Here is a 7672-nt window from a genome sequence, read left to right as displayed (position 1 = left end):
AGACGTATTGGGCTTAGGTGTATTCACGAACTAGTGATAATAGGTGTTACAAAAAAAAACCCGCATTTGATGTTTAATATAATTACAGTAAAAAAAAAACAACAACTATATATCAGATACATGTAACACTGGTATTGATATGAGCAATAGCTGAAGAGAGTACAATTTTGTTGGAGGTAGTTCGAAAATGAAAACATCTAAAGATTCATTTTGCAGGGTGTGAAATGTTTTTTGTAAAAAGTCCTATGTATTATGTAAACAGTCGTTACGCTCCTCGAGTTCTGTGGGTTGCATAATAATAGGCCTAGACGTGCTCTGCACAAAAAACAACTGTGGTTGATTTCATGACTTCTTCTTTCTTTACTTCTTTTTGAAAGATCATCATGAAAAGACATAAGAAAGGCGCTTTCACAGTAAACACATTTTAAGGAAACACAGTTTTTCTATATTGAAACGCCTCGGTAGATACTACAATGTACATGTAGTTCCAACATGCCTGTGTCAGCAGTACACACTTGTACATTAGTGCTCAACCACATGCTTAGTGCAATGACAATGATGTGCATGTGAACCTAGTGCTTCATTTTCAGCGTACCTGTAATGTGATTGGTCGAGGCGAGCGTATCCTCCTCGGAGAAAGTTTTCGAGCAATGCCTGTTAAAACGGGACACTTTTGCGGTTGACCCGTGTTTTATGGAATCTGTGGAATGCAATCTTCACCGGCGAACACCCGGGCGCGCCCGGAGAAGGTCTGTTAAAGGCCGTGCACACCTTTCCGGGCAAGCCTTGCGTGCGACTTGCAAAGAACAATCTTTGACTACCCGGAGGTCCCCGTAGATGATCAGCACATGACAGTACCTAGTATGTATCTCAACCGTAGTCGCCCGGAGGTGCGCTCGCATTTTTTTTTCCCGCAACCGTGTTCAGGTCCTGTCACACATTTCCGGGCAAGCTACTCGGGCTTGTTACGTGTAGGGATTTTCTAGCATACCGGACATTCATGAGGGCGGAAAAGGATTTGAGCGAGTCAGCGCATGTGTCTTAGACCCCGTTTACAGTGCGAGGCTCGGCCGCGGCCGTGCCCAGCCCCGCTTCAGTGTAAACGCGCAAAAGGCCAAATGCGAGGCCAAAATTGGCCTCGCATTTGGCCTCGCTCTGGAGGTGGCCTCAGCCGCGGCCGAGCCGCGGCCTTTTCTTGGTGTAAACGCAAACTGTGCGGCCAATTGCGCGGCCAATTTTAGTCTGGCTTCTAAACCCTCCGCCTGTATCTTTCGCTATTCAGGATATTAACCCCCTCAACGTCGAAAACTAGTATAGTTTAAGGTGGTTTTGTCCTGCAAAGGATTCTTTCCTTCGGCAAAGGCCTTTGCCCGAACGGCGACTTCGTCGCCACGGAATTCATTTGGCAAAGGGTCTGAAAACCAGACTGTACCAAATTGCATTTGTTTACAAGCAGAGCGCCACTACGACAAAAATATTGAAAGGTTTGAATCAAAAGCGCGGCCGAGCCCGGCAGTGTAAACGGACAAAATTGCGGGGCCCGGCCTCGCAATTGAGGCTGGGCTCGGCCGCGGCTCGGCCCAGCCCCGCACTGTAAACGGGGTCTATGACCCCGTTTACAGTGCGAGGCTCGGCCGCGGCTCGGCCCAGCCCCGCTTCAGTGTAAACGCGCAAAAGGCCAAATGCGAGGCCAAAATTGGCCTCGCTCTGGAGGTGGTCTCCGCTGCGACCGAGCCGCGGCCGAGCCCGGCCTTTTCTACAATGCTTAATCCCTGTTTTTTTTTTTTTTTGGTTAGATTCAAGAGAAATATCTTCTTTTTTCCATTTAGTTTCCCACTTTGATTGTGTTTGAGGATATAAAGCGATACAATAAGATCAATTTAGTTTTTCTTTTTCATCATGTCCCTCATTGTCTTAAATTGGTCTTTTGTTATCATTGTCATCCTGAAGGTGGTTTGCAAATATATGGCATAATGTCAATTTTTGCAATTTTTACTTTTGTGTCTTGAAAGACAAAAATCAAAGCGTTCACTCATGCATGAAATTTCCCTCTGAATTAGCCTACCCGGTTGATAGCCAAATATGTTTATGACACAATGGTTTTGATCAAAATCTTCTATGAAAAATACATGTTTGTGCTGGAAAAAAGTGTTTACTTTTTTTTTTTGGCTGAGTGTATACACATGAATAAAAATTTGACAAGGAAAGAAAACATTCAATCGACCAAATGGTGAGGGTAATTTCCCCTGTATGCTCACTGAAAGAAAAGAGTCAAGCGCTCATTTCATTATGCTGGACAAATGAAAATAATACATCTGTATTTTATGTTATACGGCTGTAGTTGTATTTCCTGTATTATTTTCATTGTTATCCATAATGACGTCATGAAGCGCAGTACAGTATAGTCTCCTATTTCAGCAATGACGGTACGAAACTTTAAAAATTCATAACTTTTTGATAAATTGTCTGATTTTCTTCAAACTTTTACTGATGCGTTCTGCTAACAACTGCTTTCAGTCCTTATTTATGTTTTGGCTTTGGTTCCCTTTTAATATGCACATGGACTCACAAAAACAGGGCCCAGTTGCACAAAAAGATGCAATCAAACATAAGGCAAAAAAAAAATCAAACATAAGTCAGGTATCAGCCAATCAGAACCGAGTTTCAGAGACTTATACATGTATTTAATTTTCTGATTTATGTTTGATCGGAACTGTTATGCAACAGGGCTCAGATCAATCGTGGAACCTGCATTATTATATATGCACACAGGTTAAAGGGACTGTACAGTACTGGTTGAGGTGAGGATTCAGGTTTATAACATCTTTTGACGAGATAGTGACACATTCTGTTTGTACATTATGACTGCGTGTGTGTGAAGACGGGGAATTCCCTAAGTAGAAGGCCAATCACAGCATCAGATTGCCTCACACCTGCTAAACGTCATGATCGATGTCATGTATACACATTTTCTGCATGTATCAGTGTGCGTGCACACACACACTTCACACGTACAACATGCAGTGCTAGCTGGAGTGCATTGAAGAAAATGATTATGTGTGTACAAGACAGTTTTTGGCGCATCAAGCTTTACAATCTCGGAAGATGATAGCACAGGCGAAGTAAAGCTTTACCGAAGGCATTTTGCTTTACCTCGCTATAGCAGGTTTGATTTACTATGTTTTTCTTTGTTTGGAAGTCACAAAATTTATCTCGTTATAGCAGTTATTTCGTTATAGCCGATCTCGCTATAAGAGTAGCATTTTACATAGACTTGTGTGGAAGGAAATTTGGGACCGAGAAAATTTCCTCGTTATAACCGATATCTCGTTATAGCAATGAGAAACCTCTTATGAAATATGATAGAGCATGTAATTTCAATAAGGATTCAATGTTTAATTGATTAAATTGGCCTTGAAATGGCCGAGATATAAAAAAAAAACCCGATCCTACTAAAATTGACAGGCCATGGCTTTTATTAGTACATATATCTCTTTGTTTTACGTTAGTTTTAGATACATCAGTCATTTCAAAACCGATTTTCATCAAATAAACTTTTGATTGCCCTTGGAATTGTATGCTCTTTCATTTCATCATGGTTTCTAAATATCTCACAAAACGTTACAAGCTGAATCTTCACCTCAACCAGAACTGTACAGTCCCTTTAATAAGTCATGACATCACGGAAACAAGATAACCTTGGACTGACAAAGCTAAAAAGATACTGTATACCTGTAAAGCTTTGCTCTCTGTTGCCGGTGCATGACTGAAGTGTGTACAATGTGAAGAGCGGGAAACCACGCCGCAGGGATCATTATCAACATGGCGAACTTGTTAATAAACACACTGTTATAGAGGATGGTATTAAAGAATGACATGTAAAGCCAACTTTATTCTCTCCAGGAATGAATTCATGAAAACAGATCACGTAAGAAACAAAAATAGTATTTCATGGTTTGTCAGTTATAATGTAAATACATGTATTGATCATCATATTCAGAGCATTACAACTTAAATTTCATCTCTGGCTCACAGGTATCTTTTCATTTTATGTGTATGTTTGCACCAATACAAGCCAGTGTAACTGGACGGGAACAGAGTAAGAGTATGTAGGCCTATAGTTATCTTCATGAACCCACAGTCAGACTCAACTCAGTGCTGTATGTAAATACGGCACTGTCTTAATTGTACAGACGAGCCCGGTTAGAACCAGGGGCGGCGCAGCAGAGGGGGCCGTGGGGGCTCGGGCCCCCACACTTTTTGTGCACCATACAAAGGAATACATAAGGTGTCATTAGTTTGCCCCCCCCCCCCCCCCCACACACACACACACACTTTTTTCAACCCGGAAGTACGTAAGTGGCACTAAAATGGGAGGGGAGAGAATTTTTTTGCTTGTTAGCTGAAGAAACCCGAAAGTTGACGGGGAGAGATGAGCTGAGGACCTTTTTTTTTTTTGCTTGTTATAGCTCATGAAACCCGGAAGTGGGCCCCCACACTTTTGAAAATACTGCGCCGGCCCTGAGAACAAGATAGTCGGGACGGCGAGAATTTTCTCGTCATAATGAACAAAGTCAATAAGGGGAAAAAAATGACAGTTTTACAGGTAAGATATTCTCTAACACACACCACCAGAATGTATCTGTGTTCATCATCACAAGTTTCGCATTCATTACACCACCACTAAAAACAATCAAAACAGATACTATACCTACATGTATTTGCTTTCTGAAAGATTATGCACACGTTCAAAATTGTGTAGTCTGATATAGAGGCAATCAGAAATAAACCTGAACGTAATTTCTATGCATAAAAGTGCTTTTACATTTCCTAACATGCCACATGCTATTAAAGATATACAAGGATGAATTTGACTGCACAAGTGTTTGCTATAACCCTCCACCATTCGATCAAAAAATATGAAGACAATATTCCATGCAATGGCTTGTTGGTATGTATAATGCATTTGCCATATACCAATCTCACATCTTTTTTTAGGCTACCACATTCAACTTGGAAATTTATCTCAAGAAGGAAGCTAATTCACATACATTGCATTATTGATTGACATCAAACGTAGATATCACCAAATTGTCGAGTACCGGTACCCTCGGATTCAGCATGACATACGTTAGAGGACTCAACATTTTGGCTGTCATTCATATGGGTCCAATGTCCAAGTACCGGGAACATGACTACAACATTACGCGTAAAGAAATTCTCACTAAAGAAAGAAAGATTAAAGCCCGACACCATACCATACATGCTATTGTTGGCAAAATCAATCTGTCCTCAATGTGTTAAAAGTGGAACAAAATCAAATGAAGAGACTGGTGGACTTTGCCATCAAATTTGGACCAGTCCTGAAAAGAAAGATGTGCGATGTAAAGTTTGCATGTTTAAAAAAAAAAATAAAATTCCTATCACATTTTCAATTCGGAATTCAAGTTTTTGCTGACTTTGATATTGACTATATGAGATCCTGCATCACATAACCAACAAAAAGTCGCCAGACATGGATTTTTAGTTACGGGCAAATTCTGAAAGAGCAGACTCCAAGCTTTAAATGATGTATAACTCAATTCAAATGGACCATCCTAACCTAACTAATATTGGTAAGAAAGCACACACTCTGGAAAAGTGTGAACTGATAAAAGAGGCTCAGTAGTACAGGGTCTCTTTAAGCGCTTCAATCTTTACCAAGCCATGCTCATAGCCATGCTGGCTGTGCAATGGATAGGACAAACAAACAAACAAACAAACAAAACAGGATGTAAACTACCACAGCAACAACATGAGGGGATTATTAGATTAGGCTGAAATTGAGCATGCTTTATCAACACATTCTGTCCATGATTAATGCCAACTTTGAAAGCAGTATCATTATCCTTTCAAAAGTTATTAGAGTTGAAAGTGAAGAGGGTGCAACAGGTTTCTAAGAAATTTAAAGGGGCTTCTACAGCATACCTAATCACTATACTCTACAAATTTGGACCCTTCCAACCACCCCCCCCCCCTACCCAAGAGGGGCACCCCTGGATCTCCTATGAACAAACTTGAAACTACAGTCATTAATGTACTCACTCATAGTATTATCTCAGCTCTATAACTTCTGATTCTAGAGAAGATTTATAAAGATTCCTTCATTTGGGGGGTTTGGGACCCCTGGGGGCCCCCTGGGTGGGGCATGGTGCCCATTTTAACAAATTGAGTTCCTAACCCCCTAGGGATGCTACCTGCCAAGTTTGGTGAAAATGGGTCATGGGGTTCTCAAGACGACGATAAAAATGTACAATTTAGGCCCCATTAGGACCCCTCCTCACCCCCTCCCCTGGGTCCCAAGGGGGGCACCCCTGATTCTGCCATGAACAAACTTGAAACTACAGTCATCAATGTACTAACTCATAGTATTAACTAAGCACTATCACTTCTGGTTCTAGAGAAGAAGATTTTTGCAGAATCCTTAATTTTGGGGGGCTTGGGCCCCCTGAGGGCCCCCTGGGTGGGGCATGGTGCCCATTTTAACAAATTGAGTTCCTAACCCCCTAGGGATGCTACCTGCCAAGTTTGGTGAAAATGGGTCATGGGGTTCTCAAGAAGAAGATGAAAATGTACAATTTAGGCCCCATTAGAACCCTTCCCCACCCCCCCTCCCCTGGGTCCCAAGGGGGGCACCCCTGATTCTGCCATGAACAAACTTGAAACTACAGTCATCAATGTACTAACTCATAGTATTAACTTAGCTCTATCACTTCTGGTTCTAGAGAAGAAGATTTTTACAGATTCCTTAATTTTGGGGGGTTTGGGCCCCCCTGGGGGCCCCCTGGGCGGGGCATGGTGCCCATTTTAACAAATTGAGTTCCTAACCCCCTAGGGATGCTACCTGCCAAGTTTGATGAAAATCGGTCTTGGGGTTTTCAAGAAGAAGATGAAAATGTAAAAAGTTTACGCACGACGCACGACGGACGACGGACGACGCACGACGGAAAAGGGGTTGAAGAAAAACTGCTGAAAACCTTTCCCCCATATGTTTAAGATCCAAAACTTACAACTAATGTTGAAGAAGAACTGCTCCTTCAGGAAATAAGAAAAATTCAAGATTGACTTGGTTGACCCGTTTCACCTTTTTTTAATCCTCATTCAATTGGTGCAACTTTTTGTTGGTTTTGTGATGCATGGTCAAATATGGTAAGTTTGATTCCAGTGTGTGATACCTCCCTAGAAATACCAAACTGCAAAAACATGTCCATCAATACTTTTCAAAAAAAATGTCAAAAAAGTAAAACTGTACAAAGAATAGATTCTCCATCATTTACAAGTATAGTTGTACAATTTTGTGAGATAGGGATAACTACTATCAAGAGGACTGAAAATGATGTTATTTGTCTTCAAATTCTGTATTCCCAATCAGCAGAAACCAAATGAATCACATACGTGATATGAACATATTTGCTACTTCAAGAAAATTTGAAAAGAGGAGACTGAAGCCTGACAATTTTCCTCATAATAGCTATACTACATAAAGGCATAAACACAACCAAGTGTGTATACAGGACTTTAGTTGCTATAAGCTGATATCTTGGGACATCTTTTCTTGTCATTAGAATAGTGTACAAGAAATCAACAGAAAAACAGCTTGGATTGTGGACAAGAATTTGAAAGATGCAAGCTG

This window comes from Diadema antillarum, unplaced genomic scaffold (genome assembly GCF_040938485.1).
Source record: "Diadema antillarum isolate AM-2024a unplaced genomic scaffold, OU_Dant_1.0 seq00000269_RagTag, whole genome shotgun sequence".
NCBI classification, from domain to species: Eukaryota; Metazoa; Echinodermata; class Echinoidea; order Diadematoida; family Diadematidae; genus Diadema; species Diadema antillarum.
Note: the sequence above shows the minus strand (reverse complement) of the source record.